The sequence below is a fragment of the Dicentrarchus labrax genome, unplaced genomic scaffold (genome assembly GCF_905237075.1).
Source record: "Dicentrarchus labrax unplaced genomic scaffold, dlabrax2021, whole genome shotgun sequence".
Taxonomy (NCBI): Eukaryota; Metazoa; Chordata; class Actinopteri; family Moronidae; genus Dicentrarchus; species Dicentrarchus labrax.
This window is the reverse complement of record NW_026136718.1, coordinates 2542368-2565182: the sequence shown is the minus strand read 5'-3', so window position 1 is coordinate 2565182 and position 22815 is coordinate 2542368. Positions and strand designations below refer to the sequence as shown.

General features: G+C 41.0%; 1 protein-coding gene and 1 long non-coding RNA gene across 2 annotated transcripts in view; both read left to right on the top strand.

Annotated features, from left to right (window-relative positions):
- The window catches only part of LOC127349837 (uncharacterized), a 17887-nt gene extending 10456 nt beyond the window's left edge, over positions 1 to 7431 (top strand). Inside the window, exon 2 of the long non-coding RNA XR_007880427.1 lies at positions 2745 to 7431. This is a non-coding gene — a long non-coding RNA (uncharacterized LOC127349837). The remainder of the gene's footprint in view (positions 1 to 2744) is intronic.
- Positions 1 to 22815, top strand: part of pik3r3b (phosphoinositide-3-kinase, regulatory subunit 3b (gamma)) — a 211258-nt gene that overhangs the window by 17239 nt on the left and 171204 nt on the right. The window lies entirely within an intron of this gene.

Genomic DNA, 22815 nt, shown 5'->3' with positions numbered 1-22815 from the left:
GTCACTTTTGAGCAGATGGGTTAGTTTATAATGTAACACATACACTGTGAAACCCCATGAGTTAGTTTTATTAAGGTTACATAAATTAAATAATTGTACCAATTCCATTGAGTTCATTGAAGTTACTCATATGCAGCATTTCTCCAAACGTATTTAAAATGTGTTCACGTTAATTATTTGAATAAAGTAACTTAAATGCATCTTCTTTATACAAATGTTGCAATTTATGTTAAATTTACTCAGTTTTCTTCCACTAAAGCAAATTATTACATTACCTGACAAAACAGCTGACGTACAATAAAAATAACTTATTATAATTAAGGAATCATGAAATGGTAGCCAATTAACTTTCTGTGGTTTTTATGTGACTAACATAAAATCTTTACATTTTGGGTGATCATTAAGAAGTATTTGGATGCATACTTCAGCTTATGATGATTAATAAACTGAAATAACAAAAAGCTGTATACAGCATTATAATGCTTACACCTCTATTATTATATAAGCTTTAATGAATGAGTGATTTTTTTGGAGGCTTAAGTTGCTGTCAGGTTTATAGTGTACTGTTTGCTCACAGTTACAGCAGCACTGTCTGTTTTCTTTATTGTTTTCTTTATTTTAATATATAAACAAAATGTGTCATTTTACTATATTAAGAAATCTATTTTCATCACCCATCATCTCACTAGAGGCTTTTCACAGGGGCTTTTTTCAGAGGTTCATGTTGTCTTTGTTTCCCCGCTGTTTATTTATCTTTTTCATCTCTCTCATTATAAGTATGAGTTGTAGATGTGACCTGTGGGATGGGAAGCATGGGAACGTGAGCCGTAGATGCTGCAGGTCGCGGGAGCCTCACTGTGACAGCTCTGCAGTGTCAGTCGAATCAGTGTGTGTTTTATGAAAACCACAGCATAAACACAACTGATGCCTTATGGCAGAAGGTGCTGTGTTACACATTCTTTACACATTGGTTGGGTTTTGAAGGTCAGCGTTTTGCTCTCTCACTCTCTCACTCTCTGTCCGTGGTTCCTCGTTCCTGCCGCGTTTGGGATTTGAGTGGAAACATTTTCCTGTTGGCCTTTTGGAATTCCTTACCTTGCCTTTTCCCGGTCACGCAGCGTGGCTTCACACTGATGCATGCATGGAGGCAGGTGTGTGTGGGACTGTGTTTGTTTTGGTGTCATTATTTCCTCTGTCACGCAGAAACATGACATCTTTATGGAAGTATAATGACTCTCAGCTGTTTTCGCACTCGGCAGCTGACTGATGTTCTCACAGAATCACCATCATTTATTAAACATAACCAGTTATGCTAACATACTCATTAATTCTACTAATTAATGCATTAATCAGCAAGCAGCGTGACTGTTTAACATGCTCATCTTCACACAGCACATTCTACACAATGTTAAAATGGCCTTATATGTTAAAGCATTAAAGGTATATTCAGTATAAAATGGTCTTGTGGAGTCGCAGTGGTCCAAAAGAGCAGGATTTTAAACACCATGTGATCTACTATTATATCAATGCAGCCAGTGCTTGGCATGGATTCACATGAGCAGTCAAGCACGGTGCACACACACAAGTCTAATATGTACTTTGTTAACATCAACTATTGATATTGGCATCAGTCAGGACAAAGACTCTACATCTGAAGAGGCGTTCAAATACCTTGACAAAGATAGTCATGACGTTCTGTCAAATATCTCAACTATCATGTGATGTATTGGCACTAAATTTGTACATTTTGACCGGTGATCACCTGCATTTTCATCTAACGCCATCATCAGGTCAAAATCCAAATAAAAGTCCAATACTTGGGCTAAATAACACAATTTTTACATTTATTTTACCACTGCTAAGGATAAAAAACAAATCGTTCACACTGTCTTCACACTTCACATTGCAGCCGTGCAAAAATTGCTTGCGTGGCTGCAGCCTCGTCCTGTTCTATAATCTGTGGGAAAAACTTCACCTTTCAGCTCTGCAATCAACTCTCGGTCCGCCTGTGAAGCGTGAGACAGGGCAGCGATTAAAGCAGCAGATAACATAACACCTGTATTTACCGCCTTTGTTTGCGGCGCAGGCAGAAATAATCTCCCTCCCTCCTTTTCCCACTCTTTCCGTTCCTAAATTGTGTACGCAATCTCCCCGTCCAACCTTTCTATCTGCGATCACTGCGATTATTATGCCCTCTCTCCCTCTCATCTCAAACACCTGAACGCCCATTCAAATCTGTGGAGAGAAAAGAGAGGTTTTTTGCAGAGTAAAGGGACCGTAATCGCTCCTCAAATGGGGGGCCTCCATCTGTGGATGTATGGAGGGTGGAGAGCCGGGAGATAATTATAGATGAAAAGTAACATTCTGTAGAGACAGTCTAATGTTTTATTAATGGAAGAGCTCACAGATGAGAGCCATATCTACCGTCCAGTCATTAGTCATTCTTCTTCTCTCTCCTCCACTCGTTCCCTCTGCGTCTCTGCGGACTTTGTACTGATCTCATTTTAGCTTTTTTTTTCCTATTAACTTGGTTTAAAGTCACCGCTGCTGCTGCACTCCAGGGTAGAGCTGAACTGCCTCTGAACTCACCAGGCCACCTCTGACACACACACACACACACACACACACACACACACACACACACACACACACACACACACACACACACACACACACTTGGCTCGTTTAGTTTGGTCCATTGATGTGTGGCTTATATCTCTCGTGTCTCTGCTCTTCTGTTCCAGAACTCCGTCCAATCATTCTCTCTCTTGTTGTCTCAATGTCATTTAGTCCCCTTTTATATTTCCTCCCTGTCATCCCCTCGTTCTCCCTCTGGCAGCACAGCACTTTGGTTAAAAGTGGTTGAAATTAATATTGGATGACTTTCTCACTCTTTTTCTCACATTGGCTGCAGACTGTGTGGAGATTAAAGCATGTGTGATGAGTTAATACAATGGAATAAAAAAACATTGTTCTGTTTTAAGAACACCCATGAGCCTGTTCCTCTAATGTGAGTTCATGTAGATCAGTTATCTCAGTTGGTATCCAGCAGCAGCATCTCATTATATTTGATTGATCTTTTATCAGATGTGTAACAGTTTCCAACAGCTACAACATTCAATTTTATCCTAGTTTTTTTGGCATTCCCAATTCTTTCCATGTGATCCTTGATTCAAAAGTCCATAGTCCTTTTACTTAACCCGTAATTTACTAAAATGTAGAAAAACATTATTTCTAGTATTGTTTTGGAATCAATACTGTAACATCAGCATTAGTATTGAAACATTTCCTACAACACTCAAACCGGATTGTAGGAACTAGTTCGCAGGTTAGCACCCGTCAGCACAGCAACTTTCCTTCCTTCCTTTTGTCCTGAAGTGCTGCCCCGCCGACTCACCAGCTCCTTACGATACATGCTGGCTGTCTCTTTCCCTTTCTCCTTGTGTTTCTTTAATTCATTCTGGAGCCTGTCTAACCGGCTCATGGGAAGTTTTGGAAGGTTCCGCATCAGTTGGAAGAGCGACTGTGCTCGAAATGCTGACGATTGGTCCTTTTCACTCTAATCAGGAAGTTTCTGAGTCTCTCCAAGACTTTCCCCGGCCCATTTGAGGTCCTGAATTCTGAAGGAAAATAGAAGTGGGAACAAAAGTTTGGATTTGTTCTCTTCTCTGTCACCCAAGACAAATCATTGGAAAGGACATTTTTACCATCAGGGCTGAGAGGAAAGAGCTTGGCCAGGTCTGAAAAAACACTTACCTCAAAATGAAATGCACTTTTCTCCTGGTTTATTGGGAGGGCAGTGTGCCACAGCCGGCTGGAGCCAGAACAACTGTTAATGCCCCAGTTTGAGCTTTTTATCTGAAACTCTGCTCCCTGTTTAAAGAAAAAAATCTAATAAAGGAGCAGAAACTGTGTTTGCAGGCAATGGTTATAGCAGCTGTGTGGAGGTGGACACACATTTGAGGGACTGATTTATTCCTCACAAAGAGGTGCCTCATTTACATAAATATTTCAGTCCACAGCCACATTACTGAGGTCAATCGTTATCACACGATCCAGTCATATTGTGATTGAAGTAAACCTATTAAAAGGTGTTTATAGCTGGTTATGAAACAGTCTCAATGTAAAACTGATGCCTCTATAGAACTAATAAACAAACAAAACCATCAGCGAGAAGATTGGTTATTTCTAAATAATTATTCATAATTATTGCTACTGGGACAGATTCCCCTTGAAATCAATGAAACAAGGTGATAGAAACATGTGATTTTCTCCACAGGGACCACCAGAATCATCACAAAAGGGCATTTCCTTGTGGGGGCTTTAAGAACCATTTTTACCGGCAATTCTAAAATTGTTCAAACCAGTGGAAGCATGGACGTTTTAGCCAATGCATGGCTGTAGGAATGAAACTGATGGATGGTCGGTCTGCCACTTGGGTTCAGTGTGAAATATCAAAACGACCATTAGATTGATTACCATGGAATTTTGTTCAGACATTTATGGTCGTCAGAAATTTAGATCTTTAGTGATCGCCTGACTTTTAGTCTAGCACCATCTTTGGGCCAAATTTTAAATTACTTTATTCCTACACATCTAATAACATTCCCATCAGCCTCAAATGTACATTTTGTTTAGTGCTAATTAGCTGATGTTACCATGCCAACATGCTATTAAATCTCGCTATCATAGAAATATATCTGCATCAGCCTTTAAGCTGCAGTGGTTACTCAGTCTGAAGTTTAACAAAACAGAGTGAAAGACCTGGAAATGGAAACCATGCAAGTGGTTCAACAAGTGGTGAGACAGGCCACCAAATCAGAGCTCAGAGTCTTTATTTTGGACTTTGTGTTAGTGTTACTAAGGTTTGTTTCAGAACGTAAAATATGCTTCAGTGCTGCCAACACACACACACACGCCTGGGAGAATTGTGTTCCCCATAAATCCCAGGATCTCAATTGGTGTGCCGGAGTGACGGACGTGTCTCTCAGGCTTTATACAACTCTCTCTTCCTCACTTCCTCTGTTTCACATCTCCATCATTTCCCATTTTGTGCGGTCTGACCCCATTTCTCACATCCCTGACTCTCTTCTCACTCACTGCCTCCATCTTTCTGTTCAGTTGTCTCTCAGTCACTCTCCTCTCCTCTGCTAATTATTCAGTCCCGCTGGGGTTTCTCTCTCTAACCCATTTTCTGTTTCTCCTCGCTCGGCGGGGCGCTTCCCCCTCGGCTGCTCTGTTTGCTTATTTCCACTTTACACAGAAAGAGTATCTAAAATAACGCACGGTGCTCCCCACGTGTGCTAAATATGACGTTTAAATATAAAAGATGTCTTTTTGATTACATGCGTGTTTGCTGCTTGCAGTTGTCGTATGTATGTGTGTGTGTGTGTGTGTGTGTGTGTATGTGTATTAGTGCATTTGTCACCCTGTATTAGCCGACCCATGCATCTTCTGCAGCGTGCCCGCCAACTGCATCCATGAGAGATTCAATTATACGCTGTTTTAGGACACACAAACGTCCATACACACACACTTTGAAGTGCTCCGGTTCATGTTATCCACCCACATCCCCCCTCCCCCCCGAACACTCCCTCCATCACTTACTTTTCTCATTTAATAAAACCCCACTTCACTACACCATTACCTCTAAAACAATCTCTTCCTCATTTATCTTTTTCTCCTCCATTCCTCCCTCGCCCTCTTATCTAATCGTACCTCCAGCCCGTCCTCGCTCTCCTCTGTGGAAAATTTTGTTATACATCTTGCATTCTGCAATTTATTCTTCCCATTTGTCATTTCATTACTTGGCTTATAAAGCAATCTCCCCCCTCCTCTTCTCTTTCTTCCTTCGTTCTCTGCTGCTTCTTTTGTTCATAATTCTGTCTATTTTTTCCACTGGATCCAATTGTAGAAAAATGATCTGTTTGACTTGATTTCAGAAATGGGAAAAGCAGTAGAAGTATCTGAACCAAAGCCGTCTTTTCGACCTCAAATCGCATGATTCCCCTCAACTTTAAACCCTAGGAAAACAGCATCCGTTTGTCTCCCTCGCTCACATATCATTCATCATGTCTCCCAAATTGTAAATCTATCTGTAAATCCATCTTTTGGAGCCCTTGATCCGTGGGTAATTCTGAAATGGAAGCTCATGCTTTTTCTTGCGTGACCCACATGGATCAGGCTGGAAACCTGACAACCTCCAGCCCAGGGAGGAGCGGCCTTGGTGGTTCTTGATGACAGCACAGGCAGCCCTGTGCTCGTATCAACCAGCGAACGGTAAATCTCCGCAAATCCAGAAACTGTTGAGGGTGGCGTTTTTCTCAGAAGAAAACCTGAAAAGCAGCCACGCTACCATTAGACACTGGCAGCGAGGGGAGACAAAGAAAATGAGTAAGGTATTAGTGAGGATCGAGGTGAGAAAATCTCATCACGGACTCGAAACGCCAGCTCCCGCTCTCCAGAAAGGGCCAATCGTCGTCAATTACTGGAGTAAGCAAGTGAGAGACGGAGGGAGCGTGAGAAAAAGAGGACTGAGGGATTTGTGAACCTCCGCCTGGTGCAATCACTGTCACAGAGAGAGCGGGGTGATAAAGAGAATAAGTGTCAGAGCCTGATAGCTGCAGGGTGAAATTGCCATCATTAAACAGTCACAGAGGAGAGGAGAGAAGATTTTCTCTGTCGAAGTCTTTCTAAAAGTGTCCGAACTTAACCAGTAAATACTGCCTCTTTCAACTCTGCTAACCTTTTGTTCTTTCTTGCTTTTTTCCAACTGCAGTTTTTTTCAAGAGCAGTTCCTGAGGGAAATATTGCACTTTTCATTTCACTACGGTTATCTAACAACTACTAGTTGATGATTAAGATTGTATAAAGAAAATATATAATAATCTTATAAAATATGAGGCATTATCAAAGATTAAACTATCCAACAGTATGTAAAGTAGCTATAATTAGCTCCACCTACACGAGCAACACCATTAAATTTACACATTAATGTATCAGTAATAATGTTCCATTAATAATTATAATGCTTTTGGCTTCTTTGGGTCAGTGCATCCAGCTGTAGGTGTAACATTGAAATATTATCACCATGTAAAGTTGTTATAGGCTAATGTTTAGCATACATTAGCCTACACACACATGCAGCAGAGAGGGGTTTGAGTCCACTTGACAAATTAAAGTCCAGTATTCACTCTACTTTTTAGCTCTGGTTTGGTCTCCTCCTCCTCCTGTTTTTAGCGATCCAGAGGATTTGGCTCAGCTCAGCAAGAAGAGTCGGCTCTTTCAGATCCCAAACGACTCCTCATTTAGTTTATAATTCAGTCCAATGTTGTAATATTTTGACCTATGATTAGTGTGTGCTTCTTAATCACATAAATTATTCAATGTAATTATACAAAACCTTAATAAACTGTATTTTTAATTTCCAGACTTCCAGAATTTTTTATTATGCTTGGTATAAATAACTTAAGTAATGTAAAAACATCAAAAACGACATGTTTATTAGAGGTTTTATTGGTACTGAATTATGTTTTGTAACATTGGTGACCAGCACATCTTTAAAAAGTCTCACCATATCTATTAAATACGTTCTTCCATTATATCCTGTTATTCTGTCTTGTATTAGCTACCTCTTGAGCAGCTAGATGTTCCACTGTCTTCACAAGCTGGTCTGGAACTGTGTCTGTCTGATGTCTGAGCAGGGAGTCTACAGTGGGTTTATCAGAGCTTGTTTGCTGGAATCACTGACAATCAGGGTTTGAGTTATAATCTAAGCTTTGGTGGGGGTCTCTAAAAGAAGTGCTGGACCCCATTATGGCGAAACAGTTGTATCAAGTAGATTGCAGCAACCTGAAACTGTCCTGTAGTATTGCAGGAAAGTTTAAATAGCCTGAAATATGCCAACCGACAATGAACAGTTAATATGCCACAGAACCAAAACTAGGAGCAAAAAGAGGCTAAAAAGCTGTGGACTGATTACGCTCTGCAAGTTCTTCACTATGAGTGACCCCTTTTAAACTAAACTTATAGCTTGGAGTACATTTAGCGGCCTTCTTATAGTGTGCTATGCTACTTTACTTAAAGTCCCTACAAGGAAATTTCATTTTGTGTTGTTTATGGTGACAGAAGCGTGTTTCCACCGCCTCGTTTCATTGATTTTAAGTGAATCCGATGGTCTTGTTTGTTTGTGTAGGTCATATAGAGGCATCAGTATTAAATTGAGAGTCTTTTAGTTAAAAACTCCTTGTATTAAGTTTAAATAAAAGATCTAAATACTTCTAATGTTAACTCAAAAAAGGGGTTAATTCTCTTGATGGTGGCGCTGTAGCAGCCTTTTAATATTTTGAAACGTGTTAGAGAAACGTGGTGGAGATTGAAATGTTCCACTGTAACTTTGTTCCATTTGGTTAAAATTAAATGACATAAAAAGACAAAAGAAACTCAGCTAGATGTTTTTATTAATTATGTTTATAGGGAGAGTTGTTAGCATAGGAGGATTTCTCTGAAAGCTCTTAAAAAATTCACTAAATATGAAGATATATCGTCATTGAGGAACTGCTGTACAGGTTTTTGGCCGGTTTTACAAAGTGACTCACTGAGGAACAATATTTTTAAATTTTATTTCCACATCTTTGATCCTCTGTTCACCCTGCAGCTCTCCTCCTAACTGCCTCGCTCCTTCAAATTTATTATTCCCTCTTGTTCCTCTCTGAATTAAATAAAAATCTCCCTCCTCCTCCGCTGCTGCACTCCTTTCTTCCAGCTGTGAGGAGTTATGTAACCTCTTCCTCCATCCTAATAATTCTCTTTATGTATCCCTGCAGCTCCTTTTACGCACACACACACACACACACACACAAACACACAAACAAACTCTTTGTTGTAGTCTTCGGTGACTAGAAGCTCATCTCTGAACCTCGCAGCAGCAGAATCTTCTCCCCCCTTCCCAAAAAAAGAACTTGGCTGCAGAAAAGAGATCAAACGCAGAAGCACTGGCTCGCTCCTGCAGCACTGGCAAGAGGAGCCAGGGAGGGATAGGGGAGGATTTTGGGGACATGAAACAGCAGGCGGGAAGGGGGGGGGGAATTCCAGGCGTAGGACGGGTTTTAAAGTGTGTGTATGTGTGAGTGTGCAGAGTTTTAAGCCTGCGGGAGAGACGAGTGATTAGGATTGTTGTTTAAATTTAGAAATTTGGAGACGGGGAACCTGCTACCCAGAGGATTTCTCTGCCTCTCTCCTTATTGAAATCCGAACAGATAACTTTCGGAGGCGTGCGGAGGAGTGAAGCCAAATTTCTTTTTGTTTAATCGCAGCGGCAGACATGCAGACTGTTACTTACTTCCACCAATGTCTTTAGGGGAAGAGAGAGATGTGATTTAAGGGGATGAGGGGGGGAAGCGATGTGGTACTGTTGGAGGGAAAATGATAAAAATCCTTTGAGGAATCACAAGTGGAAAAATTCAAAGAGAAACAGAAAAAAAAAAACCATGATGCTGTTAATTTGCTGCAGGAACAGTGGGCATACATTTGGGGGGGGGGTGATCAGGCCCAATCATTCAGCGTCCTGAATCTCAGATTTGTAACTTTTTATGGCTCTTTCTACTCATCCTGTGAGCACCGTTGTTCTTTGTGGCTCTGGATGAGATTGGCCTTGGCTTGGAAACTCCATTTTTTTAGCAGTTTACGTTACAAACTTGGCTGTGGAGCGAATTCGCATCCCAACACCACCAAACGACTCGTTTAACTATCACAATTGACCCTTCATAAGTCCCGCCCCTTTTTGCTCTGCTCCAATAAGAGTTGAGCGAGCCTCGGTGAGAACCCCGGTCAGCTTTCTTCTTTCCTGTAGCTCGCTTTGATGCTACGTGCTAGGGTTGTCTACATTGAAAAGATAAAAGCAACGTGTGTGTATATATAGTCACATCTTAAGTTAACTAATGTTAAATAATCCTAGATTACTAAAGCCAGCTTGTTAGCTAGAGTTTTGTTAACATTAGCTAAGACTACATACTATATGAATATATATACACATACATATAAGATAGAACATCTGTGACGCTAATGCACTAAACTAAGCTGTGACAATGGTTAGCATTACCTGCTAAATATCAGTAGTGTTAGAATTGTGATTGTCGGCATGTTATGATGCTAATTTTAGCAGCTAGCATGGATGAAGACTTTTAGGGAACATCCCAATTCCCTTATTTGATCGGGAAATTGTTCCAATCAGTCATCATGACGGCTGTTTCCAATGCTCTTATTCCTGCTCTGAGGACCGAAGGAGGAGGGATCCCTGAGGAAACAGCAGAGCAAAGTTCACTGAAGTCTTTTACCGCACTGACACATCCCTTTATTGGAAATGTGTAAGTGATGGCTGCGGCTGATCGGCCCGCTCTGGAACCGCCTCACTGCAGCGTTACACTGGAGTGGACAGACAGATAACAGAACTCCAGTCTCTTTCTCCAAAGTTTGAGACTGTGTTGGTTTTCTGTTTCCCCTGTTAAAGATATTTGTTAGTTGTAGGTCTGATTATCAAAAGAACAACTTTCTTCATTCATTAGAAAGATTTTTCTCTTCATAATTATTTTTCCTTTTGATCTGCATCATGGAAAATACTCAAGTGACGAAATGCGGTTGCAATTAAGGGAATTTACTCTTGGGATGTTTTAATCTGTGTCTCGCAAGTCTTCCAACTTTGTGAAAGTGCAGTACTAAATCACTGCAGTACTCAAAGCACTGCAGTATATTCCACTGACACTCGGGTGGCTCCATCTTTACTAAGTCTTTCTGTGCAGCCAAACGTTGTTCAAACCAGCCAAAGAAAGCAAATACCATATAGTGTCAGTGAGGACCTGGAACAGATGATTGATGATGTTAAAATCATTACACAACCATAAGAGTAGGTTAATTACAACTGTATTTCAGGCTCATAAAATGGTAAATGTCAGTAAAAAGAAAGATAAGTTAAAAGATGTGATAAAACCACAACAATACATCATTCATTTAAGAAACTGTTCAAATGTAAGCTGTCTGTAGGAGGGCTGGTTAATGCCTGTATGATGCTGTTTGAAGCGACACATACTTTCTCTGTAGCTACACCAAAGATGAGCTGTAGGTGTGCAGAAAGCTTTAAATTATGAGTATGTACTAGTCTACAACACAAACCATCAGCGAGAGAGATTGTATTTCCTTGCATATAATGAGAGCAATAAAAAAAGTGATACACAGGAAAAACTGATTTCCTATCCTCTGTATTTCTGACTATCATGACATTATTCTTTCACATTTACCGTGAGCACTCCTTCAGTAGCTGCTGCAGCCCGGCACTATATGGACACAGTTGTTGATCCCTCAGTGCGTCAGTACGACCCCACCTCTCCCTCCTCTGTCCATTCTTGCATGCCTCCTAATCTCACCTTTCATTTTAATCTCACAGTTCTTATCATATTAATCTTTATCTTGTTTAAGTGTTGACACATTGTGGCACGCAAGGGACTCCTGGTGTCCCTCACACTGAAGCCCGCCTGCTGGATTTCATTCATTTCTTCTACTCGGCCCATCAAACGTTTTATATTATTTACGTTCTGAAACACCTTTCATTTAAAATCTAGAAATCTAGCAATCGTGAAACATTATAGTAACAAGCAAAGTTTAGAATAAAATGCAAAAATATGACAATATGAATGTAAGACTCACAAAGAATAAAAGTATTAGTAATGTTCTAAGTTTAGGCACTTTGGTTCCAGGCGTTGGAAGTAGGGGTGCTGGGGTTTAAACACATGACTTGCTACTTTTTTACTGGGATTTTAATATGTACCCTGGTATTTATGGCAAGAAAAGAGGTTTTGCCTTGTTTTTATCAGCTAAAATCTTATAAAATGTGTGTAAAACGTTGTGAATAACTATTAAATAGGCTATAAATTCTCCTTGCCATTCAAATTAATTCTAAAACCATGAATCTCATGCATTTAGCATTTAGTGTTACGTCATTATACAGGGAGATTTTCTCTCTGCACCCCCCCTCTCCAACGCTGACCCACTTCCAGCATCCCTAGTGTATTGATAATTGACTCTAATAAGTTTCTTTTCCTACAGATGCAATCATCTGCAGGGTCTAAAACCGAAATGTATGAATTATGAGAGCTGACAGTAATCAAAGTTCATTGAGCCCGGTCTTATTATTTTATTAAATTCCAGGTATTCATTTGCATTTATTATAAATATTAAAAAAGAAATAATATTTTTTGAATCAGTGTTTTGTAATAATGATGAAGTTATTGTCAGTTAATACTCACGGCTGTCGTGGATCTGGTGGCGCTAACATTGCTCCCTCATACACACACACACACACACACGCATGCACACACACACGCACGCACACACACATCACCTTAGATTAGTAATTCCCATCTGTCCATAGCGATAGCGAGGTATTAGCGCTGAGCTAAATCTCTGAAAATCCTGGTTTATCACACTTGTGCATCCCATATTATCCTCCCCTAAACACACACACGCACGCACGCGCGCACACACACACACGCGCACGCGCCACACACACACACACACACACACACACACACACACACACACACACAGTGGAGTCATTGCCATTGTCTCAGTGAGGGAAAAACTGTCCGTCATCTCTGCAGCAGGTCAGTGGTTTATGTACACACACACACCACCCTGAGGGAAGGTGGAACTTCCTGCACTGTAATAATGTGTTATACAGCAACAAAAAGCTGCTCATTCACTAATTATTTAAAAATGTTTGGATCGCTGTTGAATTACTGTCAGTGAACATAAACACTTCTTGCACAATGGAACAAACTTACTTGATCTTTTTGGCGTTTAGTCTTTTTTTCTCCAGAATCGTGAGCAACGTTCTCACAAGGTTCTTGAGTGAATGAGCAAACTTAAAGGGGCCCTGTAGAGTTTCTTGTACACATTTAAAAGTAGAAAATGACATTACTGTGGATCAGTGGGAGGTATGTATGTGTTTAAAGACACTGATCCATAGCACTGCTAGAGGTAAAGAAAACGCAGCAGGGTACCTTTTTATTGCTAAAACAGAAATCCACTGTTTCAAAGTTAACTGAATCTGGCTAATTAAAGCCAGACATCATGTTTAATGTCATGGTTTTCTCACCAGCGTTTGTGGAATCCTCCCTTTTTACAATCCACCAATCTAACTGTCAGTCGTCTGAGTTCTCCAAAACAAGAAACATCTGAGTTTGTTAGAATTGTTCTGGAAAATAATTGTGTGTCTGGTCCAATAAAAGTATGTGGCAGCCTTTATTCTGTAGTATGGTGGTGGATGCAAGCACACGCACACACCTACACACACACACACACAGACACACACACACACAGACACACAGTAAAGTCAACGTTACTGTCCTCCTCAGTGTCCACTGTCCTGGTGTTCATGCAGCTCAGCCTGCTGCTGTTGCATTTTTAATTGGATCAATGATTGGATTGATGAAGGAAAGCTCTATTTATAAAAGTTGCTGATGCAGGTCGTGGGCTGACACTGCAACACTGACATATCCCACAATCCCACACTGCCTGGGTTTAATAATCCATGCTTGCAGTTTTGCGCTACCATTGGAAATCACCATGATGGGCTCAGTAGACATCAACCTTCACTGCCAGTCTGTAGTTAGTTTGCTCACTAGTAGAAACAGAATCTGGATCCATATCTGATCAGCACTGTCTGACAGGTTGATCTGAGTTTGGTGCGTTGAGCTGGACGGACTCACTGAGAATGAGCTGTCAATCACAAGGTAGCCCCGCCCTAAAGCATACCCTGCTTTATGGTCTGTTTTACTCTAAATGGGACCATCAGTTACTAAATGAACATCATGCTGTATGGAAGAAGACTGAAACTGGAGATTGAGACTCATTAGGAAACTCATCAATCAACCTAGAAGTCGGCTCATTTCTCTATAAGACTGCATGGTATCTGTTTTTATTGCAGCCAGTGGATCTGTTGGGCGAACAGAGGGAGCTGTGTTAGCAAGAACAACGCAGTGAAACAGAGACACAGTCCATTTATTAGTGGTCCTCGTAGGTAGTCAGCGTTTATTAGACACTCACATGTGTGGCGCACATTACTGATGTTGCCACTGTGGTCTCAGGTTTTTTTTGGCCTTTTTATTGCCCTTTATTTGATAGGGACAGACGAAGATAGACAGGAAAGGGGGGCAAAGAGAAGGGATGACACGCAGCAAAGGGGCCGCAGGTCGGATTCGAACCCTGGACCACTGCAGCAAGGACTCCGCCTCGGTACATGAGTCGCCAGCTCTACCCAATGAGCTGAACGGGCGCCCAGTCTCTGGAAGTTTTGCTTAAATTTCTCTAGTTTAAATCAAGTAGAATTTACTTTATTTCCTTCTAACTGAAAGTGTGTGTTGAGTTAACATCATGCAAATCTGATCATTAATAGGTTTTCAGGACACGTGGTCTGCCAAAAGTGCCAATGGGAAAGCTCTGTAACGCATACAGTGTACATCCAGTGTGGTTCGGCTCTGGGGATTGTCTCCCTCACTGATACTCAAACAGGTTTCATTAGCATTCAGCACTGAGACAATAGTGACCTGCATCCTCATTTTATTCTGATGGGATTTTCTGAGACGTATGATCGGCGTTATGGGGGAGATACACTGCACGAGGGCTTAGTAGAACTTATCAATATGCATAGTGTTGATGTTTGGTGGGGTTTTTTTTAATTTTGGAAGGGCGGCAGTGCTGCCTGAGAGCTTATCAGTCTGTCAGCGTGTGTCATGTGTTTTGCATTTGGAGCATTTCTAAACAGATAAGCAATGAAGTCTGAGTTATTATTGGTTTATCTCAGGCAGCGACACCTGTCTGATACACACACACACACACACACACACACACACACACGCATGATGCATGTTTAAACAGAGGATGGAGCATGAATGTCAAACTCACGTTAAGCGTTTGCTGAAAAATGTCTCCTGAAATTGTGTGTTTGAGCTGGTGCTGTATTCCGCCTACGTTACATATCTGTGTGTGTGTGTGTGTGTGTGTGTGTGTGTGTGTGTGTGTGTGTTTTTCTATGTATATATGTAATATGTATGTAAATAAGGTACAGCACTAGCCATGGACACACACATTAATCGCCAAGACGTCCGCGAGCGCTCAGGTCCCTGCGGGTTTGATGTCAAGAAAGGTGACGTGTGTGTGTGTGTGTGTGTGTGTGTGTGTGTGTGTGTGTGTGTGTGTGTGTGTGTGTGTGTGTGTGTTTGCTATCACATCAGGCCTGTTACTAGTCCACATATAAATGACTTTACCTTCTGTCCTGTCCTTTTCTCTCCTCCTCTTCCTCATATTTCTCATTTTATCTTTCTTCCTTTGTTCCACTCTTCCTCTTCTTCTTATGGGTTACTTTTATCCTCTTAATCATATCTGCTTCCTCACTTCTTCCCCTCTTCTTCCTCTCCTTAAACCACTTTATTCCCACCTTGTTTCCTCCTTCAGTAAATGTAAAAAAAATGACAAAGTTCACCCTTTTTCCATGTGTCTTTTACAGTAAGAAGAGCAGTTTTTAGGCAGTAGAGAGCAATGCAGCAGTATAATGGCTGTAATTAAAAGATAAAGACCTAAATAAACAAAGAGAGACAAATAAAAATATCAGCCGAGCAGATAAACTGACCATTTCTTATTCCTCCTCTTCCTCCCTGCGCGGGTGTCTCCTGGCACATTAACTGTATTCCAGCACTAAGCATTTTAATTACAGGTTGGACTCTGCATACAGCAGAGGTAATAATGCTAATGAGACATTTAGAGTCTGTTTGCATGTGAGGCTCCACTCATTAGAGGCCAAATACATATGATTAACTCTGCCTCGCCGACTGACGCAACCTTTCTGTAGCCCGGAGCAGAATTTTATTCAATCATTAATAAGAAAATGATAGTCCTATTTGAAAAACCCCTAAAGCCATTTAACAACAATAACAGATATGAAGGTATTTGCAGACATACGGTGGCTCTCTGGTTAGAAAAGGTCAGTGTCACGATAAAAAAAACTTGTTTCTTTGTTTCAAATCTCCGTAGTGGTTTTTGTTCAGTTTGAACCGAACTAAAAGATTTTATTTGTCTGTATTAGAGTTATTTTCATTCATTTAACGGCTTCATACACAGTAACCAGGGGTGCCAGTGCCACAGGTCTGGAATGAACTTGGACGTGCTCCGATAAAAAAAAAAAATCAAGACCTTGAAAGTGCTTACACTGCAAAAAACAGGAATCTCAAGAGAGTAAAAAAAGCTTTGTTTCTGCGAAATGAGTCTTATTTTTAGTCTAAAAAGAAAAATGATCTTGTAAAGCATGCTTTGTGTCGGAAAAGTAATCTGGTTTTACTAAAATAAATCTAACTTTGTCTTAATAAGATATTACAGCTAATATTGAGCTCGATTTAACCAGTTACAAGTTAGGTAGTAAGATTTCTTTGCTAATTGTTCATTTTAATAGATTCTTAAATTCACCTTAATTACTTTTCTGAACAATTTTTGAATCACAGGTTTATTATTCAATTATAAATTATTAATATTATCATTAATTATTATTAGTTTTTTTTAACGTAAGAGTTAGAGTTTGACTTGAAACTTAAAAAGTGAAGACTCAACTTTTCTTTCCCAACTTTTGAATAAATGTTGACAAAAGCCTCCGACTGATTTAGTTATTGATCACAAAAAAACAGAAAGGTGTGACTTCATTGGTTCGGCCTGAAAATGGTTGATTGGCAAATTAATTAAATGAGATGTCATTATGCGTAATTTCCATAATTAAATGATAAAAAAACGACTTTAGTTCTGTATTAAGTTTCATCGTGATGGAATAAAAACATTGCCCCCCTATTCCCGGGGCCTGGCCTCAAGTTCCTGCTGCCATCTAATGAATGTTCTGTAGTACAGCGATGGGTTCGAGTGGTGTATGCGAACATTATGTGAATTATTGGCCCTTCATTTTGAAACAATATCTTTGAATTATGGCACTATAGAGGAGCGGCAACCCTGAATAACACTGTTGTATGTTTGTAGAAAACATTCAGGTTTCAAGACTTTCTAGAGTCTGGCTGCTTGTGTCTGTGATGGTGGGGGCAAACACGGACCCCCGCTGAGAGAGGAGAGCGCAGCTGGAGAAGCGAGCCTGCAGATATATGGCGCCACAGACCTCCACATATGTATACATGCAAATGAAACAACTTATCACGCTAACATTTGCATAGGCGCCCTTTAAGAAGTACACAAAGAGTAAGAGCACATACTGTCCTCAGAGACGTGCATGTTTGCTTGTGCTTCCAACATAAAGTAAAGTAATAAAGATAACAGCATTTAATATATGCACTGATGCTGGTAGAAGTGAATATAATTTATAACCTAAGGGCTCAACTCAGCATGACTGTATGGTCCATATGATTTACTGTATTTTTTATGTTTTAATTATTATTAGACTTATAACAAAAGATGAAGTTTGGTTAGGTTGTGAGTTTATACACTGTTTAATTCAGACATTTGACATATATCTTTAAAGCTTATGGCGACACACAGATTAGCAAATGAGCTGCTGGAATCAGTGAGTTGATAAAATCAGTCGGTTTAATGGAATATTATTACTTCATAAAAGATAAATCTGGTTTATTACAACTTGGGTCTATTTCTCACCACAGACATTATTATTAGTTGATTTGAAGGTAGAACTAGAGGTGAAACCACCTGAATTGTGGGAAATAATCCCTTACTGTGCAAGAAAACTCATATGAGCCTTTGATCTAATGAACCCGAATAAACATATATCTTCCTCATTGTCTCTGACACTAAATTGTCAAACCAATTTTCCTCAAATTACCAAAGCCATCACACAACAACAGCACATTCAACATGTAAAAGGCAACAGACATAAATATTAATGGCAGTGTTCTGAATATGAGGTGGTTATGGACAATAAATTATACAAAGGCCTCTCAGAGCAGCCTCTCTCTACCTGAAGGTGTCAGTCAGCAAGCCTGTTAAATATTCCAAACAGCTGCTTTTATTACGGCTGTACTGCATACCTGATAACGCTAATTGCACCCAGTGAACACAAACACACCCACATTCACCCTGTTCACCCACACACACACACACACACACACACACACACACACTCCTTCCCTCCATTCGCAGTTGACAGCTCAGACGATTGCTGCTCTGGTGCTAATTCCTTATCTCCTGCCTCCGAGCCCAACTCGCTCGCTCTGATCCCTTTTTTTCCCATTAATGCAACTTAACTGCGGCTGATCCTCCACCTCCCCACCTGCCCTGCCCACTCTTTACCTTTCCATCCACCTGCGCATCCTCCAATGAACGGCAATTTCACCTTCAGTGTATTCTTCCTGTCTCTCCCCCCAACAATGTAAACTTTAGTATGTCCAGTCATCTTCTGGGACGTTTGGGAAGTGTGTAATACACCGGCGAATTATCCACAGAGGTCTCCTCCTCTCCAAAACAAACAGACCTGCTGATTAAAACCACTAAACACACTGAATAAAGCAGTTCCACCTTAAAAACCACTGCTTCTCCCACGCTGTTGGACAGACAAAGGACGTCTGATGACTAAAATCCTTCATCCGGTTCCAATCTAGAGTTAAAAAGCACCAAGATCTAAACAGTGGATGGTAACAATGTGGCGTCAGACTGCTGAGGATGAACCCGTTCGGTTTCTGGTCTCCCAGGCTCTCCTGGACGTCCTCTCTTTCTGATCACCAGTAATGTAAAACACCATCCCAATTATTGTGGTCAGACAGCAGCATCCTTTATCAAATTCTATTTTTTGTAGTGCATGTGGAAGTCGTGGTTGCACACGTGAGCAGAACTGACCACAGTATCCTGGATTACTTCTAGCATTTTACATCAGTCCAATTCAAATTCCCAGTGATTTAGCACTTTGCCTCTCTGGAAACCTTTTCTTCAGGCTCGCAGAAAGACTGATGAAAGAAATCTCCTTTGAGGAAGTCCGCTGACCCTCAGCTTGTACCTCCAGAAACTTTCCCAGCGCCGACACTTTGACCTCACTTTGCAACAACGTCCTCTGACTCTAAAAGGTCTGAAACTCCCAACTGGTTCTCGCAAGGGTAGACAACTGACATCCTCCCATACATGTGCACACACTCACGAGGTGACCCCCCCCCTCGCCTGCCTCCACCTCCTCCTGGCCTCCTTATCTCTGTCTCAGAATAGATGGTCCCTTTTCTCTGGGAAGTTCATCCATTTTTCATGCAGCTCGCCTCCTGACTCCTCGCCTGCCGCTGTCACACATGTAGCCCCCAACGCCGCGGCCAACCGCCATAAATGTTTGATGTCCAAAGTCTTCTGCCTCCAAACACACTGGCGGACGTCACTGGCGCACATACACATACACACACACACTGATTAGATTCCAGCTTGCACGCACACTCGTCCTCACTGCAGAAACAAAGAGCTGGTCTCACTCTTTCAAGGTTTGTGTGTCTGAGTGTGTGTGTTTGGGGGGGGGGGCTCTATATATAGTCAAATAATCAATATTGTGAGTCTCCCAGAATTTTTGAATTGTTACATGATCTCATGCTAGAGTGATGGTGGTCTTTAAGCTGTAAAATGAAGCAGTTTTCCTGAAGCTCCACTAATCAATATCTTTCATTGTAACAATGGAGCCAATGACTGCGTATACAACCGAGGATTTGAGCCTCTTTTAGGGTCTTTGTTGTGCCGTAAGCAGTCAGTAGAGACTCAACTCTGTGGCAGTGGCTTTTTGAACCTCGGTCTCTCCGTTCCGGTGCTTCGATGTGCTACCTGCTCGGCTCGCCTCGAACAGACAACCACATCGAACGTGGTTAAAAGATTGTTCACTCACATCTTACGTTTGCTGGCTAACATTAGCAAAACACTGGCTAACCATCTACCTCATCGGCGTATGAAAGATGGACGCTGCGTCTCTGACTTTACGACCTGCAGTCTAATCTCCATCAGTCGTAAGCTAATTATTAACTAGATAGCTAACAAGTGGTGCAGATCAGCTAGTTAGCTATTGTTTGCTAACACAGGCTAACTTAAGATGTGCCTATATATGTATGTTGCTTTTATCTTTAAAAGCAACAACATTGTATCTTGTAAGTCCAATTTTTTTTTTTTTCCTAGGATGGCAAAGGAATGCCTCTGTTGGTTGGGTTGGTGAGTTTTAGGCGAGAGGAGTGGGATTGGTTACGGTTGGGGTATGAATGTCAGAGTTTACCTCGGGGGTCTTCACCCTCTATTCAGGTAAGAAAGAACAACTTCTGCTTCTTTCTTCTTTCAGTGCCTCAGATTGATTCGTCTGTGTCTGCGGCTGGTGTAGAACATTGTGTCAGGAGTCTGAAGACACATTTGAAGCATCTAAAGCTTTGCTGATTGGTGGAAACTTATCTGACTGAGTGGAATTAAATAGGGAATATATTTTCCAGATTTATATCTCATATAACAAATGTCTCCAATATGTGGTCACAATACCAAATGAAAGTAAATGTAATAATATTGTAATATTTAATGCCACCAGTGTCACTCTGTAGTAGAGTATATAGTATATTTTATGTGTGTGCTCCTCCAGCTCTCCATCCTGTGATGTTGTTTTAACCTCGTGTCTCACCTTTTCTTTGTCACATGTCACCCTGCTCTCTCGCTCTCTCTCTCTCTCTCTCTCTCTCTCTCTCTCTCTCTCTCTCTCTCTGCTTAATGTCACTTGACCTTCAGCTCTTTCTTACACAAAGACAAGGACACTCCAGCGTGTGTGCAAATACTACATACGAGTGCAGTAAAACTCATATGTAGTATATAGTTATAGGTGTGACGGGTTAGAGCTGAGGGCCACAGAGCTTCTTTCAGCCGTACTGGTGCTACTGGTGGTGCTACTGGTGGTGCTACTGGTGGTGCTACTGGTGACCTAAGAATAATCTTGCTATCAAATGAGTGACTTGTTTTTAGAAATCTCACTTCATTTAGGGAAATACACAACAGTCTTTACATTTGTTAACCCAGTAAAAGAAAAGTTCAATCTAATGCAACTTTATTAACCCCTGCAGCAACACATACACAGGTCAACACACACACACACACACACACACACACACACACACACACACACACACACACACTGTAAATCAGAACCAAGCTAGGTGTTAAGCTAGTCAGCTGGTTTCAGTGGTTTTAAGCTAAAAGTGGTTCAAGTAATAAATAATGTTGGTAACATTTAGGAGGAATCTATGCATGACTGTGTTTTCATTAGGGCTAAAGGTTTTCAGAGGCGACTAGTAGTTGTTAGTTAAAGCCAACAGTTGACTAGTCGTTGTACGTTTATGATATTCATTTAATTATTTAAATATATTAACAGCCGCCTGTTTTAACGGAAAATCAAGCAGCAAGGAGACTGAGCATTACGTTCCTTTATTTCAGTCTCCTTAACAGTCGTTTTTGTTACCTTAGAATGAGCCTTTTATATCTACAGATGCTGCAGGTCGCCTTCAGTGGAGCCCGCCATGTTGAACCGCCTTGATTCTACAGTAGCCCTGAACAGACAAAACACTGGCTCTAGATAAGGTTGTTTGCATTTTTCACGCCTTTTGTGGCCACCATAGTTTCTCCTTTGCAAAGGGAGGGTGAAGGGAGGGAGTTGTGATCTACTACAAAATGTTTTTAATCTTGACTTTAATCTTAATCTCAACAGATACATTTATTTGCATAAATCTAAGAAAAAATGTGCCTGTGAGCCCCGATCACCTCTGTAGATGCATAAATGCATCAGTCTGTGCATTATAATGTATTTTCTCCAGTGTACGGTGTGTTTGTGGCACACATGCAGGTGAACAGTGACCTCAGTAATGCAGAAGATGCCCTCCATCAGAGCAGCGTATGTATCACAAGACTTCCTGTGGCCCTGTGTGTGTCAGTGTGTTGGTATGTGTGTTGTGTGTGTGTTGTGTGTATACAGAGGGTGGCCAAGGGCCCAGAGGTGCTCAGGGTTAATGGATGGAGCCTCGTACCTCCCGCTGACAGCAGGTTAATAACTAGAGAAGCACACACACACACACACACAGAGGCAGGGCAGGTGGGGAGGGTGAAGGAGAGCGAGGCACATCGGTTACTGTAGGGAGAGAGAGGGAGAGGGTGTTATAGTGACTCTTCACACACTGTCGCTTTTTCTTCTTATTCCTCCTCTGACTCCATTACCAGGATCCCACACTTCCTAACAACATGTCACACAGAGCAGAGCCAGGATGCACTTCTGGAACACATGGACCAATATTGTACTCTTTCCTCCACTACATCTCCATCTGGCGTGAGAAAAGCAAGTGAAACTCTCAAAAACGTCACCTTTTTATAAACTTTTAAAAACGTAGGGTCCTATTTGTCACAACAATGACTCTAGCTTAATCCTGCAGATTAATGGTTCCCAGTCTGGTGGTTGGACCCCCACAAAGGGTCTCAATATGATCATCCAGGTACAAAATAAGATTTTTCAGAATGGCTACTTTTTTGTGAAATACTGTACAGTTTTACTTCTTCTAATCCTTTAAGAATATTCACATAAAACAATCTGAGAGGAGAAAATCACTCTTCGACTAAACTGCAAACAACGTATTGCAACATACAACCTGATGAACGGTCACACATTGCTTTGTATTTTGGGGGTGCTCAAAGTTAGAATATAACCTTCGTTAGATCGTACCAAAGTTACTTTTGTTTTTTGCTGTCCATTTTCAAATAAACAATATATATATGTTTTTTGATGTATTTTTTTGAGCC